The 21,927-nt window shown below is 38.8% G+C and overlaps 1 protein-coding gene across 4 annotated transcripts in view; it reads right to left on the bottom strand.

The window, feature by feature from the left end:
* The window catches only part of LOC117399405 (neurocalcin-delta), a 122,598-nt gene extending 101,305 nt beyond the window's left edge, over positions 1-21,293 (bottom strand). For 2 of the 4 annotated variants that reach the window (XM_033998523.3, XM_033998527.3), the window contains exons 1-2: positions 21,134-21,293; positions 12,436-12,572 (exon numbers count right to left, since the gene is read on the bottom strand). The gene's annotated coding sequence lies outside the window, so the exon portion shown is untranslated. The remainder of the gene's footprint in view (positions 1-12,435; positions 12,573-21,133) is intronic. The other 2 variants (XM_033998524.3, XM_033998531.3) reach the window with 1 other exon arrangement.
* Between the last annotated feature and the right edge of the window lie 634 nt (positions 21,294-21,927).

Below are 21,927 nucleotides of genomic sequence, written 5' to 3'. Positions count from 1 at the left end.
AGGATTATTATATTGCTAGTGAATTGTACCTTCTTGATCCAGGATCCAAATGAAAGGTAGATATGGTGGAGACACAAAGCTTTTTTTCTCTGTCTTAAATCAATCACAGGTTACCGATCAATTCAGGGTTATAGTAAGACAGGAGTGCTCCATGATAACTATATTTGACACACACGCCACTAACATGAGCTACTTGACTGCGTCGATAACAGCGCAAAATCGATCAGGATCCTTCTAGTCTACACAACAATACTTCACCACGGCCGGAGTCCCAACTCTGCTCCCTTCTTTAAGGCAGAGTGTCATTTAAATAAATTATGATAATTTACGTTCATTAAAATGATCCTTTTGTCTATGTTGTCACTCCAGCTATTGTATGCTCCTATTTTTGTGTATATATTTAGTATGAATGGCACCGACAGTGTCGTGCTTGATAAACTCAACAGCATGTATATCGCCAGGGAATTCATAATAATCCTAATGGGGCTTTCATGGATATACAAATAAATGTATTTAAAAAAACATCTTATTTATATAACTATGTTTTTTTTGTGCATCTGACCCCCACTTCTATTGAGGCTAGCAACACTGCTGCTAAAGATTAGCATCATTGGTATTTCCACCTCCGTCTAGTTTTCAGAAATAATTATATATACACACACACACACACACACACACAAGAGCAGAAAAGGCAGCAGGGAGGAAATGAAAAATTAGCATAAACCTACTCAGGGGTTAACAACATGTACCGTCAAAATAATAACAACAGACGAGTTTGATTACAGTCCAGTTGAACCTAGGCTATTCTGTAATGAAAGGCTGGGTAGCGCTCTCCAATCAATCCACAGCTTGCTCTTTCTTAATGGAGCAAGACAAATGTATTTCATGTGTGGTCTGTCCTGGTTTAAGGGTCCCTTCTGGCTAACAGTGTGACGATTCAATTGAAGCAGAAATGTATTATTCATCCGGCCGTCTTTTTTTTTGTTTGAAATTCCTTTCATTAAAACATGTTGCATTTAAAAAATGAAAAACACACACACACATTTAGGAGAGTCCAAGATACACAGACATGGCAGAAGAACCGATAATAATAAAAAGGAGCCTTTTCTTGGCTCATCATTGAAAGTGAGACTCCTTCTCTCACCTCACTCATCACAGGACGGGCCACTTTTTTAGGGTTAAGACTTATAAGATACAGCACAACCACCAGCCTCACTCCATGTTACAGTATGGGTCTGACACAGAAATTTCTCTGACATCCCCTGACATGCTCTCACTGTTGCATGTCAGGGGTATGATGCCATCAACCAAAATACATGTTATGTTCCCAGATGGGCTGTTTTGTATGATCTGCAATAAGATCAAATGTAAGAGCGCAGCGGCTACAAGATTAAATAATATACCAGTGAGGATGCTTGTGCTTTCCAGGACTTTACAAAATTGACATGTTTTTATGAATCACGCGTCATAATGATTCTTATCTTGGTAGCAGTAGTCGTCAACAAATTGATAAATATTTTAATTGCTCAGTTGTATACGTTTCAGGCTGTGGGGGCAGAGACAGCGCTGTGGAACTTGTTAAATCTGATTTCAATTAAGGTCAAAGATATCAGGTCGTCCATTTCCAGTTCAAGCTCCTTGCAAGACAGATTTACCAAAGTATAGATCCAGTACCTACCCTCCAAAACAAATACATTATTTGTATCTATTCTTTAAAATAAAGTGCACATTGGCTTAAATTATATATATAACATATATAATATATAATATATAACATGGCTTGGAAAAATAACAACCTCTGATTGGGTAAACAGCATCACATGACTGTGTGTATATATAGCTTATAAGATGGGTATTTTAAATACTCTATCCTGACTGGTCAAAACGGGTCACAGCGTGTTGATATTACAGCATATCACCATGGATCGGCACTTCTTATCAAAAAAGGGGGAGATCACTGGTAGATATCCATACACCACTATTATTTTGAAAAAAAAAAAAAAAAAAGGCAGCCATTTTATCTCAAGCTTTGCCCCTTCTCCCTGACTGCCAGAACTACAGTGTTTCCCTATCCCATTCTGAAAATGCTTAGTTTTAAAAAAACAAACTTAAAACTTTTAACTTTACAAAAAAAAGATTTAGGTGGTAATACACCAAGGCGTGGTGATATAAGAGTATATCACCAACCCTGTTGTGCCTTATTGCTTATGTATACCATGGCTTGCATACTAATAAGCCGCTTCACACTGAATAAATCACTACGCACCACTACATTCTAAATTCCATGACAAACTGACATTTTATTTGTTATTAGTTACAAAACCACAGCCAAAATGAGTGACATTCCACCTATTTCCTTTTTTTTCCATACGCGACAAACGCATAATAAAAGGCTCACAAATATTTACGGCTTTACAGTAATAAAGTCGTATTTTCTGTCCAACCTTGCCTCTCTTATTATTTTGACTGACTCATATATTAAATATGTACTGCAGAAAATTAAATGGCTCCAGGGTGCAGGCTTCGGGCATTATAGCCCCTTGTTGGTAACAATAGTCTTCCCTCGGGTCTGTAATTTTCCACTATAGCCCTGCTCTCCAGTCCATATTTACTATATATATTATTTTTATTTATATACATGTAAATGACTGAAGTAAAAAAAAAGCAATAAAAGACTGAAAGAAAGAACAAAGGTTTTAAATATGTGTTTTCTGTTTATTTCACACATAATTAATTCAACACATTTACTGTAGTACTGTAAGTAAAAGGTTAAGTTAAAACCTGTTGCTGTTAATGCAAACATACTGCAGGTACTGTTGTGCACATGGTCAATGTTCTGGACAATAAAACGTTTTTGTTTCCACCAGTTGCTTATTTATTCTCCCCTGTTTGTATTGTAGTAGTCTAGTGCATAAATAGCAATAACTGCAGTTCCAGACTACTTAAATTCTCCTATTAGTCCGGGAGCCAACATGGCAGAAGTGCTCTAAAAATTTACTTCATAGTCCCTAAAAGTACTATAGTTTGAATGTCCATTTTTGTAACAGGTCTGCTCAGAAATATGGATTGCAAAAGTCCTTAAAATTGCACAAACATATAAGGATGATTGCTTTCCAAAAAAATAGTTGTTTTTAACGAAAGAACACAGTTGTACATAGTTTGCAGTTCTTCCAGGTTTAATGTGCATTTACAAATTCCTAATGTCACTTAAAACATGTGTAATGATTCATTGACAGACTATGCCTATGCTGCAGGAGTTTGATGATTTTAGCTCAACAGCAACAAGTACATTTTGGATGATGTACCAAGAAATGGTGGCCATTTTGCATAGATATATTATTATTTTATTATTTTATTTCTTAGCAGACGCCCTTATCCAGGGCGACTTACAATTTACAAGATATCACATTATTTTTACATACAATTACATTATTTTGTACACATTATTTTTTACATACAATTACCCATTTATACAGTTGGGTTTTTACTGGAGCAATCTAGGTAAAGTACCTTGCTCAAGGGTACAGCAGCAGTGTCCCCCACCTGGGATTGAACCAATGACCCTCCGGTCAAGAGTCCAGAGCCCTAACCACTACTCCACACTGCTGCCAAATTGGGAAGAACATCTCAATGCTGTTGAACAAATGCTGCCTTACATTGTTACATCAGGCCACTACAGATATGCAAATCACCTATCAGTCTATCAGTCTATCCTGATGGGCAGCAGTGTGGAGTAGTGGTTAGGGCTCTGGACTCTTGACCGGAGGGTCGTGGGTTCAATCTCCAGTGGGGGACACTGCTGCTGTACCCTTGAGCAAGGTACTTTACCTAGATTGCTCCAGTAAAAACCCAACTGTATAAATGGGTAATTGTATGTAAAAATAATGTGATAAGTCGCCCTGGATAAGGGCGTCTGCTAAGAAATAAATAATAATAATAATAATAATAATAATAATAATAATAATAATAAATGAAAAACCTCCCTCAATCAGCACCAGAAGTCAATACACAGTTTAAAAATGGAAATGTCACTATTCACAGAGCTATAGGTAAATTTAATGGCTTATGGAGTGACCTAGCCTTGGAACAAACTTTGGGAAGGTAAAACAGCCGTTTAAAGGTCTCACACAGAATCATTCTGCAATGGAAAAATACATAAAGATATCTCCTGTCATGACTGAAATTTCAGAAAAGGTGAAAGAAATTATCCATTTACACCAGGATTCACAGGAAGGTCACCATGGCAACTCAGCAAAACAAACAGAGAAATAAAAACTCTGCTGTTGAGTCACTAGTAAATACTGGTACATACAGACGAGCTCAAATTTGTTGGTACCCCTCCACAAAAAACGAAGAATACACAATTTTCTCTGAAATAACTTGAAACTGACAAAAGTAATTGGCATCCACCATTGTTTATTCCATATTTAATAGAAATCAGACTTTGCTTTTGATTTTTTATTCAACATAATATTGTAAATAAGAAAACAAATGAAAATGGCATGGACAAAAATGATGGGACAGCTAACCTAATATTTTGTTGCACAACCTTTAGAGGCAATCACTGCAATCAAACGTTTTCTGTAGCTCTCAATGAGACTTCTGCACCTGTTAACAGGTAGTTTGGCCCACTCTTCCTGAGCAAACTGCTCCAGCTGTCTCAGGTTTGATGGGTGCCTTCTCCAGACTGCAAGTTTCAGTTCTTTCCATAGATGTTTGATAGGATTCAGATCAGGACTCATAGAAGGCCACTTCAGAATAGTCCAATGTTTTGTTCTTATCCATTCTTGGGTGCTTTTAGCTGTGTGTTTTGGGTCATTATCCTGTTGGAGGACCCATGACCTGCGACAGAGACAGAGCTTTCTGACACTGGGCAGTACGTTTCGCTCCAGAATGCCTTGATAGTCTTGAGATTTCATTGGGCCCTGCACAGATTCAAGGCACCCTGTGCCAGGCGCAGCAAAGCAGCCCCAAAACATAACCGAGCCTCCTCCATGTTTCGCTGTAGGTATGGTGTTCTTTTCTTTGAAAGCTTCATTTTTTCGTCTGTGAACATAGAGCTGATGTGACTTGCCAAAAAGCTCCAGTTTTGACTCATCTGTCCAAAGGACATTCTCCCAGAAGGATTGTGGCTTGTCAATATGCATTTTAGCAAATTCCAGTCTGGCTTTTTTATGTTTTTCTGTCAAAAGTGGAGTCCTCCTGGGTCTTCTTCCATGGAGCCCACTTTCGCTCAAAAAGCGACGGATGGTGCGATCAGAAACTGACGTACCTTCACCTCGGAGTTCAGCTTGTATCTCTTTGGCAGTTATCCTTGGTTCTTTTTCTACAATTTGCACTATCCTTCTGTTCAATCTGGGGTCGATTTTCCTCTTGCGGCCGCGCCCATGGAGGCTGGCTACAGTTCCATGGACCTTAAACTTCTTAATAATATTTGCAACTGTTGTCACAGGAACATCAAGCTGCTTGGAGATGGTCTTGTAGCCTTTACCTTTACCATGCTTGTCTATTATTTTCTTTCTGATCTCCTCAGACAACTCTCTCCTTTGCTTTCTCTGGTCCATGTTCAGTGTGGTGCACACAATGATACCAAACAGCACAGTGACTACTTTTCTCCATTTAAATAGACTGAATGACTGATTACAAGATTGGAGACTAATTAAAGACTAATTAAAGAAACTAATTAGTTTGAAATATCACTATAATCCAATCATTTATTATCTTTTCTAAGGGGTACCAACAAATGTGTCCAGGCCATTTTAGAATATCTTTGTAGAATAAGCAATAATTCATCTCTTTTCACAGCTTCTTTGCTTTATTCTATGACATACCAAAGGCATGCAAGTATACATGATAAAATAGCTTTTAATTTCATCACTTTTCAGGAGGAATAAAGCATTATTTCAATGAGCTGTAAGGGTACCAACAAATTTGAGCACGTCTGTATATAAATCCATGGAATTCAAGAGATATTCCATTCTTGGTGAATAATGCACTACTGGACAAAGAGCAGATTCACAAGATGTGCTCGATGCAAAGCAAAAAAGGATAGAAGCACTGAAAAAAGTTAAAGAAACAGGCAGTGACACGATTAAGAATATAAAGATAATGCCATTCTTCTCAAAAATGAAAAAAGTCACAACCGACAAGCAAGTCAAACAGATACATGCAGATGAAAGTAATGTTATAAGGTCTCTCTATTTTGCAGAAAATATGGATGAGAAGAGTAAGCTTGAAGCACTTCAACATGAATGGGCAGCATGTCCACCTTCCCTCTTTGAAGAAGATCAAACAATGGTGACTGGATTTGCTATGCGGAAGGGCCAACAAAGTGATTTTTTGATACCACTTCACAATGCCACTGATATTCTGTGGGAACAAGATTCTTTACAAGAATGCCCATCATCAACAGTGTATATCATTGATGCAATGGCTTTTGCCCAGAGATCTACCTCTACTTTTAGAGACTTACAGCAAAAATACCTGTGCAAAATAATCAAAGAGAGACCAGCAGGTTGCAATTGTATTCATACAGTTGGTGACCGCTATGATGTAGACATAACTCGCCAGGGTTCAAAATCAGGTGTCTCTGCGGTACAGGAATATGTCCCAGTTGATGACTTGCAAGTACCTGATTGGAAGGTGTTTTGTTCTAATGCCAAAAATAAAGGGAATTTGCTACATTATCAGAGTGAGTCTTGGACTTCTGATCACATCAGTCTTCTCTTTGAGCTCCATCTTGTCCTTGGTGGCATGAACAAAGGCCCAGGTTAAAACAATCAGTTGACAAAAAAACTGTTACATTTCTTCCAAGTTTGAGCTGTGTAAAGCATGAGGAAGCAGACACAAGGATTATTGCTCACCTAATCATGCTGCTTCAGAAATGGGCTATGAGAGAGCAGGCAACTGACACAGACGTAATCCTCCTCTGCATTTATTTTTCATCAAAAATACCTGGTCTGCAGGAATTATGGGTGCAGAAGAAAGAAAGGTATATTCCAACCCATCTGATTTCCAAACAACTAAGTTCTAAATTTAAGATTTTGGAATCTGCTCTAACAGGCCTACTGCTTAGTGCTTCCATTTTTACTGGCTGTGACACAGTCAGTTATCCTTTCAGGAAAGGGAAAAAACAAGTTGCAAAACTTGTTTTGGCATCCTGCAATGATTTCACTGCCCTTGCAAGCTTTGCTGAGGTACCATCTCATGCAGGTGAAAAATGTTTGACAATGTTATATCAGAGGCAAAGGAACTCTTTGTAAGGCTCTATGGCAGAGAGAAGTTTAACAGTCTGGACAGACTGAGAGCCCATCTTTTTGGAACAATATCTGCCAGAGCAGACCTAAGAAGCTTGCCTCCTACCAGTCATTCTTTTCATCTGCATGCATTGCATGCTCTTCACTAAATATATGTGAGCAAAAGTGCACACATGAATGATCCAACACTTCCAGACCCACTGGACTTTGGTAGAAGAGTAACCAATGGTATCCTTACCCCAGTACTAATGACAAAGTCACCTAAGCCACTGTCACTGGAACAAAATTAATTTTGTGGATGTATGTAACAGGGGAGATCTGTGCTGACTGTCTGGCGCATGCATGGTGCTGCAGGAAGAGGGCAGCAGCCTCGTAGGATCCCCCATCAGTCATTGCAGTGACACAGAGAGGTGGGGAAGAGGGTGTGTTGGCTTTCCCTCTCTCTGAGTGGCTGAGAGGCGGGCCTTGGGGGATTTCTGGGCCTAAAATAATGCTCTGTTGTTCCCTCACACCTGCCCCACTAAGACAAAAACGAGCCAGCAGAAGCTCTAAGCACCAAGCATGGCCGGAGAGGAACAAGAACAAAACGAAATAAAAAGAAAGAAAAGTTGGTTTTTTTTAGTAGCGGGGAAAAACTTGGGCAGACCCCCAGAAAGTTTTGATATAACAGGTTGAGGGGACGGGTGAGCATAGGACGGAGACCCGGGCCGTGCAGACAGCGACGGTCGGGGTAACGCTGCAGAGTGCAGCACCTTTATTTTGTAGTTTGTTAAAAGTGTTTTGTTTTCTCTTTTTCCTTTGTACCTTCTGTTTTGGATTATTATTTCTGGCACTTGCATGTGCACCAAAAGTGACCAAAATAACCTGCTAATATCATCGTTGCTAGAAGCAGTACCACAGTGCCACCTTGTGGTAAAGAATAAATCGGGCACCCAAGTGGTGTTTAGAACTCCAACTTGCTGTCTCTGTTGTCAGTAAATTCCCCACCCTTCCACAGTGTAAGAAAGGGTGATGTCTTCACAATTGCAGATGTGCAAAAAACAATGTCCCATGTGTTGTTTCGTGCACGTGCACTGCAGAACCTGGAAAATGTGCCAGAATTACAGAGCTGGAGGAAGATCAAGAGTTCATGGTAGATGATCTGTAGAGCAGTTAAACAGTTTGAAGGACATTTCCTTTTCTTTTGCTTTTTACTTTAACCCTTTGCAGTCCTATGTCGGACATTGCAATTATTCCTATCCGGTCCATTGTCGGACCCTGTCCAACATCATCAAAAAAACGCAAAAAACGGGTTTCTAGTCGTTTTCTCTCCGGAAAAAGCAGAGAAAACCATTCAATGGCTGAGTGGGAGTGACAGGAGCCGAGACAAGCCGATAAAAAAAAACAAAAATAAAAAAGGCGTATCTCATGAATAGTCATACTTGCCCCTGGCATCAGATAGGGGCGGTCATAAGGAAACAAGCTGGCTGATACTGCATCACCGCACAGAGAACATCACGGACATTTGCAGAGCTTTTTTGAGATGTTATAGTAATAAAATAATGACTTGGATTGCATTATTGAGGAGTTTGGTGATAAAACGAGTGATCAGGATATGATTGATCGGTATGTACGACTATTATTATTATAATTATTTATTTCTTAGCATATGTGAAAGCGATAGCGAACGAAAGGGTGGGGCGGGGCTGGAGATGCCTAGTGAGTGCTTTGTTGATATGCAGGGCCTTTTAAACCCGTTTGACTGTGGAAAAAAATACTTTTAAACAGCGCGTCTAAAATTAACAGCACTTGTGAAATTAAATTGGACCTGACGCGCCTGACACACACTTAATAAATGGACTGCAAAGGGTTAAGTTTTAAAAGTACATAAACAAGTTATTTCCTTATGTTCAGTGAAACTTAAGAAGTTAGCATATTTAGAGTATTGTTAACAAAAACAAAAACTAAGAAAAAAAAACAAACAAAAGAAAAACCCAAAACAAAACAAAAAACCCAAACCCCTGCCTAAGTTGGAAATGCTGGGCCTCAACGTGGCGCAAGGGTGAACACCCATGGTGGTGGCCAACTGCAGAGTCACGCATTTTTTACACAATTACACATAAATAATAGTCTGTGATGGTCTTTATAGGTACATCAATGATTGTTAAACCAATTTAAGTAATTAGTCTGTTTTAAACAGAAAGGAGCATATACTTTTGAGTTTTATCTTAATATTGGGCAGAATTAATATACTCGATTTTTCGCTGGATAGGCTAAACTTTTCTGCTTGATATAATACATTTTGTAAGAGCACATCCTGAGCAGACCTCATCAATTTTACATCTCAATAACTATATTTTGTGAAAAAAAGCTCGAAATTTGTGGTACTTTTCGGACTCATTCATCCCAGATTTGCCCTACACGGCTCCCAAACTATATTAGGCTGTCTGGGAGCACAGGTTTTTAGGTGCAATGGAAACCGACGCAAATTTAAAACAAATATTAAAAGGTCCTGGTTGACGCAAAAACCTGGACTGCTAGGGACTGAGAACTGCTCTGGCCTACTTCATCTGTGTATAATGGAGGATGCTGGATTACTAAAATAACCTGGGGATCAAACCAGTTGCATGTGAGCCCCCAAATGTTCTGAATCAGGTCCTTATAAAAGTTTGCTTTATCAGACTTTCACTATGAGGTATTACACTTTGCTGTGCTTTTACTATGGTCAACTACTATAAAGTTGAGGATCTCCTTGATACACACTTGATGGCAATTTTAATGGATATTATTTAACATTTATAATATTTCCAGGAGTAAAGGAGCATTACAAGGTGTGCAGTGTGCATTGAGTTCCTGGAAAAAAGTGTGCTTCTAGTATTTCCAGGTGCAAGTACATATGGTAATCATCACTGAAAAGTTGTCTTTTCAGATGGGCAATTTGTTGTCTTCACTAAAACAGCCTTTCACTGTGATATAACTAACATCCCCCATCCCTGTGTGTGATGCTCACATTCAAATGTGAAGATGTCCAAGGTTGTGAAATTGGTTTACAAATTGGAGGCTAAACATCTAAGCCTTGTTTTCATCTGACCAACGTATATTCGATTACATGACTTTCCCTTCATTAAGCCTGTGTTATGTCAGTTTCCATCACCACCAGGCAGATTACTCACAGGAAAAGTACGACCACAAGATTCATATATTTGAATATAAGCTTTGCATTTAACACATGGGTAATTATGAGTCAACAGCAAAGAAAAACAAACTCTTGGGTGACCTTGCCAAGCCAATTTAAAAGGTGGAATCCGTCCCAATATAAGATTGTGATTTCTATTGATTAAAAACACATAAGCAATCCAAATTGTTAGTGGTTCAAAACAATAGGAAGTAAACTCTGGAAGTAATTGTAAAAGCTAATCAGGATAGAATGTCAACAGTTATATGAAAAAATGTAAGGATGTACCCAGTGTCCCACTACTGTACTAATACTTGTTGGAGGGAAGCATATTAGCAGGTCCTTTAATCAACTTATCTATACAGAGCTCTAAATATAATTATGACTGAAGAAAAAAACATTCGCTGGGAAATGCAGCTGTTGATTTGTTTTTATGCCAAGGCTAAAACTAGGTTAAAAAGGAACAGTTTGAGAAAATGACTTACAATCCAATTAGCCAGATAAAATCTAAGAGCCTGAATCCATATGGTGTCTTGACTTCAGTAGAGAGAGATTGATATTAAAAGCAGGCCTTTTCTTGATCAATGCACTATGTACTGTCAGATATTGTAAATGGATCACAGGGTGAGGCAACCTTTTATTTTTAGGCAAAATGGCATAAAATAAACCAGGACACTGGCTTCATTCAAGCATTGGATGAGTCACCTTAGAACAGACGAAAACTTTGTGAAAAAAGTGTTTTACTGTAAATTTCTCATCTGTCACCAGAGTTGTGCTACCTACAGCTAATCAACACTGCATGTAAAAGGCTGTCCCATGGCCATTAAAGGGTGAACAGGATCCCTACTGTGTTGTGCACATTCTTGCAATATCTTTTTCAACATTCAAAGGAATAATAAAAGTGGATGCTGTGATAATTCCAACACGTTATCGTGGGCTTACCCAATGTCAAGCAAAAAGTTTTATAAGAAACTGTTCTGTATGCTCCCCTATCTCGTTGTGCTCATTATCCCCCATAGTTCTGTCTCTAATTGGTTTTATGCTTGCTAAGAGAAGGCTTTCTTGTGTGGCAATTTGCTTCCTGATTCCAGACTGTCACATTCCCAATCTGCTTATTCCCACCTGCTCTGTGTTACAGATGCATAAACACGTGTGGCCAACAGAGCTGAAAAGGTACAAGGTCCATTTTTAAATTTAAGTACAATACCCAATCAACAATAAACCTATTATTATTATTAGTTTATTTAGCAGACGCCTTTATCCAAGGCGACATACAGAGACTAGGGTGTGTGAACTATGCATCAGCTGCAGAATCACTTACAATTACGTTTCACCCGAAAGACGGAGCAGAAGGAGGTTAAGTGACTTGCTTGGGGTCACACAATGAGTCAGTGGCTGAACTGGGGACCTCCTGGTTTCAAGCCCTTTTCTTTAACCACTGGACCACACAGCCTCCAACCTAACCACCACATAATACAAGGTACGAATCTTGTCTGTCAGTTCAGTTATTTGGTGGCAGTGGCACAGCACTAAATATTAAATGGGGGGGTATATCAATCCTGTGGCATGTAAGCAACAAAACCTGATTTCAAGCAAAAGGAGTGTTTCCCTAGAACCAAGAACTAAAAAAATATAACACTTTTCATTTCCCCACTTAGAACATAGTTGATCATATTGGTGACTAACAGGGCCATCAACAAACATGGTTACTGCTAGTTCACTTACAATCTGAATCTCTTTCACGCAAACATTTATAACCTGGCCTGGGTACTACTGCAAGTAAACTGGAATCAGTGTTCTTGTTGCTGAATTCTGAAAATGGGGATTTAAGCAATTACATGTTACTCTAATGTGTCATTACGGCCTACCTGTGCCTTTATAATGCGGTAGGCTAATTTGCTAGTTTATCTTCCTTGCTTTTAGAAACAGTAAGTGCTTTTCAGTGAATTATCCAAAATTAATGATAACACTGCTTTGGGTGGACGGACACACACACCATAGAGTTGAAAGAATATATCTTCTGACCTGGCTCAGCAGAACTGTTCCTTTAGCTTGGCAGCAAGATTGTTGTTTTGATCTTCCTGGTTTCGATTCCTGCTGCTGGCACTCAACCTCCCTCAGAGGATGATATCACCTCAAAATGAATCGTTTCCTCCGCCTGCCTGATGGGTTGGAAATACAGTATAGTAGTAGGTCAGCCTGGTATTGGGTAAGGTGTTTAGTATGGTTGATTTGGATAATGATCATTTTATGTGTGGCTACTAAACCAGAAATCCACAACTCAGACATTAAATTGGAGTCGTTAAGTAGTCTTGTTGGACTGCAATTGGTGTTTTTTCCCTTCAGTAAAAAAGATAAACAGCTTTTAAAATCTAGCCCCACAGTTCTAGCAATGCACAATGGTTCTTTCTTTACCACCTAATGAACCTTAACAAGTATAAGACACTTCGGTGTCACAGATACGCACAGAAGATATTACTTACTTCATGCAACACGGAACAGATCATAATTTGTGTTATAAAAAGAATTTAAAAAATGCTTTTCTTTGGTTATTTTCACTCTAATTAAAATAAATTTAAAAAAAAAACGATTTCCTTATTCAATGCTCAGAGGACAACCAGAGGGAAATGTGGTATAAGCTGCATCCTGTGGTTTGGGAAACATGCAGTCATTTCTAAGAAGCTGAAATGTATCATGGCAGATATTTAAAAAGGGAATGAATAACTCCAGTTGGGTTATAAAAAGTCTGCCTGCAACTCCTTATTTGTTCCAGCTGCAAAGACAGACGTGTCCTCAAATGGTAAGAAAGAAAAAAGGCACAGATTGTGCAAATGGACAAAATCAAAATCATGATCAGTTCTGTAGCACAAACACAAGTGGGGTTGTAGGCATTCACAAAATAGCAAACCAGAAGTAAGACATGCATGTTTTAACACTGGAGCAAACCAGGAGTAAGACATGCATGTTTTAACACTAGACGTACAATTTCATTTTTAGGATCAAGTAAAAAAAAAAAAAAACATTTGTTATCACTAGATGGTGCTTATACAAAAACACTTTGGCTAATCTATTATGTTACATATTAGGGAGACAATAAAATGTTAGAAAACTACATTTGAAGCAATTTACAAAAATAGCATGTGGCATGAACAGGTATAGAAACATTCTCTGGGCAGTTGATGAAGCCTCTAGTAACCACAAGGCTGTCAATTTAAACCAAGACATTGTATACACCCCACTAGGACTCTTGTAATAACTATTTATTAGAATGAACACTTCTAGTAGTTTAGAGTTTAAATGTTTTCCAGTTTTAAAATTAAAAATAACATTCAGGTTTAATATAGACATAAGCCTCAATGTTTACACAGAAGTACCGGGAAGTGGACAGGTTACTGTCGTGTATTTCACATTCTGTATTAAATACAGATTCTTTGCAATACAAAAAATGGTGTTTATAAATAATGGCAATTAAAACAAACATAATAATAATAATAATAATAATAATAATAATAATAATAATAATAATAATAATTAGGGATGCACCGCTAAAGATTTTCTTGGCCGATACCGATAGCTGATGATTATCTGCCCACATCGGCCAATACCGATAGAAAACTGATAATAATACACAGTGCAGGTAAGCTATTGTGTACTACCAGAGCAAGGCATAGGGCCTATATTTAAATTGTTTAATAATTATAAATGTTAAATGAACACATATTGTTTACTTGTTGTATACTTCATAAAATGAATACAAAGAATAACGTAATATTATATTGTGTGCTTGACAGCAATTTATACATTTGTTTACAACAGTCACACAAAAATAACACTTTGTATTTGTACTCGTAAAAACACTTCTGTAGAAAAAATACATGATGTGAACCGTCGGCCAAAATGTTGATTTGAGCAAATGTTTCTTCATCCCTGCTGAGATCTGGCTCATGGTGTGTCTCAAGCAACACAAATATGTCTGAACAGAATAAACAGAAACGGTTCCTTGCGGAAGTGAAACTTTCACCACAGGCATTATTGGATTTCATTTAATTACCGTGACAATGATTCTTATAAAAGGATGTTGCTAATGCAGGATAATCAAAACGTTTTACCGATTTTATATCTCTGAAATTCTCCAATGACTGTCCTGGAAATCGCTAGATTTGTAGCTGGTTGCTTTTGACAACAAATCTCGCCAAGTCAGCCCTTAAAGTCACTAGATCTGGCGAGAAATTCACAAAATTGGCAACACTGCTTGAAGGCGCATAAAAAAATATTTGATTTTCCCACGGCTTATTATTGCCTTGACACAACAAGGAAAAGAGATCTCTTCATCGGTGCCCAAGCACTGAAATTGTAGCCATTTAAGCATTTTCATAACACATTGGTAAAAATTCTTTAATTCTTTAAAGTTAATTCTTAAGTCAAGGATCTGCCTATAGAAAAAAGTACTGGAGGATTTGCTGTGCACAATTATATATGATCACTAACCTACACATTAGATACCAGTTTTATAGTAGTTAAGGAACGCAATATGATACTGTACAAATAAGGTACAATCAAAATACGATGTGTTTCCAGTAACCTGCATATCCTGTATCAATTGTTATTTATAACTCTAAGCTCATGCATGGTGGTAGAATCCATTGATCATAAATATTGTCATTGTACAGCTGACAGTAGATGTCACTACCGTTTGTAACCAGAGTGATGATTGTATACTGTTCCTCCCACAGTCCAAAGACATGCTGTCTAGGTTGATTGATCACTCTAAATTGCCCTGTGTGTGGTGCCCTGCGATGGACTGGTGTCCCGTCCAGGGTGTAGTCTCATCTTGCGCCCTGTGTATGCCGGGTTAGGCTCCGGCACACCACGACCCTGTAAAGGAGTAAGCGGTTAATGATATGGATATATATATATATATATATATATATATATATATATATATATATATATATATATATATACAGTACTGTGCAAAAGTTTTAGGCAGGTGTGAAAAAATGCTGTAAAGTAAGAATGCTTTCAAAAATAGACATGTTAATAGTTTATATTTATCAATTAACAAAATGCAAAGTGAGTGAACAGAAGAAAAATCTACATCAAATCAATATTTGATGTGACCACCCTTTGCCTTCAAAACAGCATCAATTCTTCTAGGTACACTTGCACACAGTTTTTGAAGGAACTCGGCAGGTAGGTTGGCCCAAACATCTTGGAGAACTAACCACAGTTCTTCTGTGGATTTAGGCAGCCTCAGTTGCTTCTCTCTCTTCATGTAATCCCAGACAGACTCGATGATGTTGAGATCAGGGCTCTGTGGGGGCCATACTATCACTTCCAGGACTCCTTGTTCTTCTTTACGCTGAAGATAGTTCTTAATGACTTTCGCTGTATGTTTGGGGTCATTGTCATGCTGCAGAATAAATTTGGGGCCAATCAGATGCCTCCCTGATGGTATTGCATGATGGATAAGTATCTGCCTGTACTTCTTAGCATTGAGGAGACCATTAATTCTGACCAAATCCCTAACTCCATTTGCAGAAATGCAGCCCCAAACTTGCAAGGAACCTCCACCATGCTTCACTGTTGCCTGCAGACACTCATTCGTGTACCGCTCTCCAGCCCTTCGGCGAACAAACTGCCTTCTGCTACAGCCAAATATTTCAAATTTTGACTCATCAGTCCAGAGCACCTGCTGCCATTTTTCTGCACCCCAGTTCCTGTGTTTTCGTGCATAGTTGAGTCGCTTGGCCTTGTTTCCACGTCAGAGGTATGGCTTTTTGGCCGCAAGTCTTCCATGAAGGCCACTTCTGACCAGACTTCTCCGGACAGTAGATGGGTGTACCAGGGTCCCACTGTTTTCTGCCAATTCTGAGCTGATGGCACTGCTGGACATCTTCTGATTGCGAAGGGAAGTAAGCATGATGTGTCTTTCATCTGCTGCAGTAAGTTTCCTTGGCCGACCACTGCGTCTACGGTCCTCAACGTTGCCCGTTTCTTTGTGCTTCTTCAAAAGAGCTTGGACAGCACATCTGGAAACCCCTGTCTGCCTTGAAATTTCTGCCTGGGAGAGACCTTGCTGATGCAGTATAACTACCTTGTGTCTTGTTGCTGTGCTCAGTCTTGCCATGGTGTATGACTTTTGACAGTAAACTGTCTTCAGCAACCTCACCTTGTTTGCTCAGTTTGGCTGTTCCTCACCCAGTTTTCTTCCTCCTACACAGCTGTTTCTGTTTCAGTTAATGATTGTGTTTCAACCTACATATTGAATTGATGATCATTAGCACCTGTTTGGTATAATTGTTTAATCATACACCTGACTATATGCCTACAAAATCCCTGACTTTGTGCAAGTGTACCTAGAAGAATTGATGCTGTTTTGAAGGCAAAGGGTGGTCACACCAAATATGGATTTGATTTAGATTTTTCTTCTGTTCACTCACTTTGCATTTAGTTAATTGATAAATATAATCTATTAACATGTCTATTTTTGAAAGCATTCTTACTTTACAGCATTTTTTCACACCTGCCTAAAACTTTTGCACAATACTGTATGTATATCTATATATATATATATATATTATATACAGCGCTTAATTTGTGCCGGGGCACAGCTCCAGAACCTCTTCAGTTATTAAAGTAAAAAATCTCATACAAATTTTTTCTCTCAAATTCGTTTTCTCAACACACAGTCCGCGCTAAAGAGAGACAGTCTGCAGCCAAGTTCGTACTTTACGATTTTAGCTGAGTGAGTGTCTTTAAAGACACTGGCAGCACAACAACGACTGCTATTGTCATTTTTTATTCACAAATAAGCTTACTTGTCAAATCTTATCTACCGGTATCTATTTATCTTCTGTATCTATAGATCACTACCTGTTTACTAATGTAATGGCCCGGCAGTCTGCACTAACTAAGAGGACTTGTTTTGCTGTTTGGACGCAGAGAGTGTTGAGCAGCACGGGGCAAGCAAACACTCCAGAGTCTTAAATATTCAAAAGAAGAGCTTTTTAAAAAAATCATCAGAATAATATTCTATAAAATTCAAACACCGTTCTTTTGAGACATATTTACTGCATTATTATTACATTAGTAAGCGCGCCTGACCAAACATTACATTCTGTGCTGGAAGAAATTCAAGCATGAATATCGGTGTACATTATCGGCTAAAATAACTCGCCAATTGTGTTTTTTTCCTCATATCGGTGCCATGCCGATAAGCCGATTAGCCAGTGTGAAGACAGCCACATTCTACACGAGTATTTTCTAGCAGGGAATGTTTTTAACTCCTTCCCAGCAAAACAAAAAATCAATAAATAATAACAAAACAATATGTTATAAATAAAAAAATACAACAAATACTAAATAATACATACACACAGGGGTGGGGTGTACACCCATCACAGGCATTTATGATTTTGTTATCATAAGTGGGGTGGGGGGGTGGAAACACAGTTACCTGGTGCCCCCCGCTAGCCCACAGCTGGCTTCAATACAATGGTTCTTCCACATTACTATTGTTGTGCTAAGGTACAAATGGCAATCCCTTTCTCCAAGTCTCTGCAACTGTGTGCTGCTCAGGCAGAGCTCTCAATGAAAGCTCCAGCTGCCTCTGGGGTTTAATTCAGTGCAACACACTTGACTTAACCATCTGACAGATATTTATGCAACTACGGCAAGCCTTGGCTTACTGGGCTCACATATAACCCCTTTACACCGGCCACTTTAAAGCAGGCTTTGCTTTGAGGAGGCTTAGCTCTCAGGACACGTTTTGTGTGTGTGTGTGTGTGTGTGTGTAAATGCAGCCGCCCTAGTTCCAGATGTCACAAACATGCGGGCTTTGGTCTGTTTAATGTCACTCAGCTGCCTCCTTAGGCAAGGGAGCAATGATGTAGCATTTACTTGTCATTGCTCAAGACTGCAGCAACCATCTATAAAAGATAAATCACTGCACTTCTAATCATTCTAATTTGCTGTCTGCCTCTGTTTGAGCGAGCCTGCATATTATAATCCCCTGAGGAAACATCACCCACCGCGGCTTCGGCCCTGTGGCTCCCCCTGGTACACACTTCGCACTGACCAGGTGTGTGTGTTTACCATGCGGTCAGGGTCTGCGCTAAAGTCCTGCGCCGGTCCGATTTTTAAGACACGCTTTCCGACCCGGACCCGCTACTACAGGACCCGACCCGAACCCGCAACCCGCTGCAACACCGTCTTCTTACCCGTGACCCGACCTGACCCGCTTTAATAAGCCCTGTAACCCGACCCGAACCTGCAAGTGTTTGTTCTTTACCTACTGTCTGCGCCGACTGACTCTCTCACGCTGTCACATTCACACACAGATATCTCTACCATTCTCCACAGATTGAGTTTACACAATTTACCTTTTGAACTACATGATATAAACCCTGCACTATCTTTTGTTTCACCTTGTCCACAGGCATTTTCAATATCACCAAGCAGACGTGATAAAAAGATCTTGTGATGTATCAAGCAAGAACAACACTGCTTAGTCAGCTGACTCCTCCCTAATCGCCTCCTGCTTCAGTGCAGGAAATACTGGTGTATTTACCTTCTAATACATTATTTGGCAAAGGGTTACATACGAGTACACATAAAACATTTTTGGTGATTCAAATTCTGACCCCAATGTTTATTTTGTATTTTTTTTTGACCGCACCGGAACCACAAACCGCGAAAAAGTTCACATTCCGACCCGAACCCTACCAGCTTTTGCGGGTCACCCGCGGTCACCGAGGGTACCCTGCCCAATGCAGGACTCTACTCTGTGCTGCACAGTATTCAGAGTAAATTAGAGCTGCATGAAAACACATCTGAGAAACTGAGGACCCAATCCAGAATCAACACGATGGGTTTTACATAAAAATTAAATACCTTTAAACAGTACTCTACCAGCAGCATTGACTGCCAGAAGACACTTGAGTACTGTATTATTTGTGTTGAGACATTGTTCTTCTCAGCTATAATATCCTAAAACAGTTTTTACACTGATGCTGCAGGAAATATGCACTGTATTGCAAGAAATGCGCAATTGAGAGAGAACTACCTTCAAATGTATACACTGTAGAAGCAATATATAGAGGCATTTATGATGCAGAAGGGGTTTAAAGAAATGAATAACCAGCAGAAGACACCATCCATGGAAAATCAGTGAGCACTGTCAGCTATGAAGATTGTTGTCTTTAGAATACCACACATGGTGCACTTATTCAGGTTCCTAACAAGTGGTTGCAGAAAATTCATGTCAAAATGAGTTAGTTAAAATATTGCTGTAGAATTATAATAAATTAGATTTTAGTTTTTAGCACCAAAATAAATGTGATTTTTTTTCCGCATATGACATTTTATGAGATGCACAATATAACCTATTTTATTACATACAGTAGATATACAATACTCAAACATGTTTGTGTGATTGGGCAGGTGCATATTGTACGTAGGAATATGTGTGTGTGCACATGTGTATGTACATAAAGCTTGCAATAAAAACATTTTTCATGTGGAAGGTACCATTTTCCTATCATTTATTTGTACTGCTTGTTTGTTTTACAATTAGGTGCTTTAGAAATGTTTCCTGGGCAGGTGAAGTCTGCATACGCGTGGGGCTGCACCCATTTCCAGCCAGAATGCTGACCTCTAGTCATATTGTAGCTGGTGCTTGGTAATAATTGGAGAGGCGAGAGGTTAATATCAGTTGAGACAATGGTTCACCTAGCAGTTAGGTCCTAACCCAATTGATACAAAACACTTCACACATTTAAAGTGGTTGCAGCTAACAAAACACTCATAAATTGTATCCAATATGCACTTCTATTTACTATTAATAGAAAACACTGCAAATTTAAAAGTAGTTGGAGTAAAGAGTAGATATCATTTACTATTACAATCAAGTAGAATGTTGGAGAAAACCTTCTGTAAGGGACTATCAGCATACCGTTAGGGGTTACAGCAGATGTGGTGCATTTTAAAGGTTACCTCCAAAATGTCATGTACAGTAAGAATTTTTATTACAATCTAAATAGAGACCGTATACAAGTATAGATAAAGATAATAAGCAAGCACAACACCTCCCTATAGTTGCACTAAATTGCAGTGCCCCTTTAAAAATGCACAGCCAAAAAATAATACACTCCCATATACCTCCCGTTCTGCACATTACTTTCATTATTTAAAAACCATGCAAAACAAAACAAATGTTGATTTGTGCAACTGTTACTCCACATACTACATGCTTACATTCCAATATTTCCATTCACAAATTATGATCCTGCACTATTGTACGCTTCCCAGTCTAATAGTAGCTATAAAGATAGATATCCTGTTTCAGAAGTTTGATGCTGCATAATACATTTTGTGTTTTGTTTTGTTTTGTTCTTAACAACCTGTTGCACTTATTTTACAGTAAACAGCGTTGCATTGCAAACAATGAAATCGCAATGTGTTACTTTACTTCAACTCTCCATTCTCCCGTAAATAAAATCTGAAGGGGACATATGCTTTATACAATAAGCATATACGGTACAACTTTCGCTTCTGCACTGCACGACTGAAAACTGTTGTAATGCCTGTTCTTCTCAGCGCTACTCGCTACTCCGAATGTCCCCTCAGCATCCGCTTTCTGCAATCCCAACCACACGCTCAAAATATTAAAAAGCAGAGCAATGACTACAATACTTAATGAGGTTTTAAACGCACAACTTACTGTGAACAATTTCAGTCTGCGAAAAGGCAAAGCGAATCTGATGGTGCAAAGTGTGTTCTTGTAGAGGCTGCGGCTAATGTTTCTTTACTGAAAATATCACTCCGATGAATATGCGATTCTCAGGCTGCTGCTTTGCAAAGAGAAAAATATGCAATAAGCTGCTATTGACGTCACGATGTAGCCAAGAAGGAGGGTTCAATATGATCTCAAATGGAACTGCATTTAAACGAGAGAGACAGAGAGAGCGCGCGCGAGTGAGTAAACTGGGGGAAGGTCTATTTATTTGTGCTGTTATAATGAAGGGCGTTGTAATTCGTTTAAAAACGAGTAGTTAGGCAGTCCGGCATTGTTACTCATCATTGTCCTGCCGATTCATATTCTGTGTATTAGCCTGCAGCATACTAATTGTAGAGATTGTATTTACATCAATTCTTGTTATCAGTTATTTTGAATGTACTAGAATGTACTATGAACTTTCGGTGTCAATAAGTTTGACATGTATACCTATACTTTATAGACGGAGAGATGCCTCCTCATATGCCCACATTATGATACTGTGACTAATTTCCACTAAAGAAGTTTCATCACAACTGAATAAGCGTTTCTTTGGATGACAGTGTGCCTCAGTACACCCCAGATTCTGATACTCTTTATGACTTTTTCTGAAGAATGACCTTTCACGTTTTAATTATAGCTGTATAAGCAGTTCTAGAGTTCTATTGTGACACACAGAAAGACTGTCGAACAGAATTGGACAGTCGGTGGTCTAGATGTATGTAAAAATGTAAGACACA

The sequence above is a fragment of the Acipenser ruthenus genome, chromosome 4 (assembly GCF_902713425.1).
Source record: "Acipenser ruthenus chromosome 4, fAciRut3.2 maternal haplotype, whole genome shotgun sequence".
NCBI lineage: Eukaryota > Metazoa > Chordata > Actinopteri > Acipenseriformes > Acipenseridae > Acipenser > Acipenser ruthenus.
The sequence above is the reverse complement of the archived record's forward strand: the minus strand, read 5'-3'. Positions and strand labels throughout refer to the sequence as shown.